The following is a 2500-nucleotide window of genomic DNA, read 5'->3' on the forward strand; positions in this document are numbered from 1 at the left end:
GTAGGAACAGTCTCATTGGCTGCTGTGTCTATCAATCTATCTATCTATCTATCTATCTATCTATCTATCTATCTATCTATCTATCTATCTATCTATCTATCTATCTATCTATCTATCTATCTATCTATCTATATGTCTCTATCTCTATCTATCTATCTAGTGACTCTCAGGGCGGCGCGGCCCCCTTTTATACCCTTCCTGGACGATGAAGATGTTCCTGCATATGAAGATGTTCCTACACAGCAGCCATTGAGGATGTTCCTACACAGCAGCCAATGAAAATGTTCCTACACAGCAGCCAGATTGTGACATCACAGAGCATCCCTGTGATGTCACAATCTGGCTGCTGTGTAAGAACATTTTCATTGGCTGCTGTGTAGGAACATCCTCAATGGCTGATATGTAGGAACATCTTCATTGGCTGCTGTGTAGGAACAGTCTCATTGGCTGCTGTGTCTATCTATCTATCTATCTATCTATCTATCTATCTATCTATCTATCTATCTATCTATCTATCTATCTATCTATCTATCTATCTATCTATATGTCTCTATCTCTATCTATCTAGTGACTCTCAGGGCGGCGCGGCCCCCTTTTATACCCTTCCTGGACGATGAAGATGTTCCTGCACATGAAGATGTTCCTACACAGCAGCCAGATTGTGACATCACAGAGCATCCCTGTGATGTCACAATCTGGCTGCTGTGTAAGAACATTTTCATTGGCTGCTGTGTAGGAACATCCTCAATGGCTGCTGTGTTGGAACATCTTCATTGGCTGCTGTGTAGGAACAGTCTCATTGGCTGCTGTGTCTATCTATCTATCTATCTATCTATCTATCTATCTATCTATCTATCTATCTATCTATCTATCTATCTATCTATCTATCTATCTATCTATCTATCTATATATCTATCTATCTATCTATCTATCTATCTATATGTCTCTATCTCTATCTATCTATCTAGTGACTCTCAGGGCGGCGCGGCCCCCTTTTATACCCTTCCTGGACGATGAAGATGTTCCTGCACATGAAGATGTTCCTACATAGCAGCCATTGAGGATGTTCCTACACAGCAGCCAATGAAAATGTTCCTACACAGCAGCCAGATTGTGACATCACAGAGCATCCCTGTGATGTCACAATCTGGCTGCTGTGTAAGAACATTTTCATTGGCTGCTGTGTAGGAACATCCTCAATGGCTGCTGTGTAGGAACATCTTCATTGGCTGCTGTGTAGGAACAGTCTCATTGGCTGCTGTGTCTATCAATCTATCTATCTATCTATCTATCTATCTATCTATCTATCTATCTATCTATCTATCTATCTATCTATCTATCTATCTATCTATCTATCTATCTATCTATCTATCTAACTATCTGTCTGTCTATCTATCTATCTATCTATCTATCTATATGTCTCTATCTCTATCTATCTATCTAGTGACTCTCAGGGCGGCGCGGCCCCCTTTTATACCCTTCCTGGACGATGAAGATGTTCCTGCACATGAAGATGTTCCTACACAGCAGCCAGATTGTGACATCACAGAGCATCCCTGTGATGTCACAATCTGGCTGCTGTGTAAGAACATTTTCATTGGCTGCTGTGTAGGAACATCCTCAATGGCTGCTGTGTTGGAACATCTTCATTGGCTGCTGTGTAGGAACAGTCTCATTGGCTGCTGTGTCTATCTATCTATATATCTATCTATCTATCTATCTATCTATCTATCTATCTATCTATCTATCTATCTATCTATCTATCTATCTATCTATCTATATGTCTCTATCTCTATCTATCTATCTAGTGACTCTCAGGGCGGCGCGGCCCCCTTTTATACCCTTCCTGGACGATGAAGATGTTCCTGCACATGAAGATGTTCCTACACAGCAGCCATTGAGGATGTTCCTACACAGCAGCCAATGAAAATGTTCCTACACAGCAGCCAGATTGTGACATCACAGAGCATCCCTGTGATGTCACAATCTGGCTGCTGTGTAAGAACATTTTCATTGGCTGCTGTGTAGGAACATCCTCAATGGCTGCTGTGTTGGAACATCTTCATTGGCTGCTGTGTAGGAACAGTCTCATTGGCTGCTGTGTCTATCTATCTATCTATCTATCTATCTATCTATCTATCTATCTATCTATCTATCTATCTATCTATCTATCTATCTATTTATCTATCTATCTATATGTCTCTATCTCTATCTATCTAGTGACTCTCAGGGCGGCGCGGCCCCCTTTTATACCCTTCCTGGACGATGAAGATGTTCCTGCACATGAAGATGTTCCTACACAGCAGCCAGATTGTGACATCACAGAGCATCCCTGTGATGTCACAATCTGGCTGCTGTGTAAGAACATTTTCATTGGCTGCTGTGTAGGAACATCCTCAATGGCTGCTGTGTTGGAACATCTTCATTGGCTGCTGTGTAGGAACAGTCTCATTGGCTGCTGTGTCTATCTATCTATCTATCTATCTATCTATCTATCTAT

This window comes from Borostomias antarcticus, assembly GCF_949987555.1.
Source record: "Borostomias antarcticus genome assembly, contig: scaffold_49, whole genome shotgun sequence".
In the NCBI taxonomy this organism is placed as follows: Eukaryota; Metazoa; Chordata; class Actinopteri; order Stomiiformes; family Stomiidae; genus Borostomias; species Borostomias antarcticus.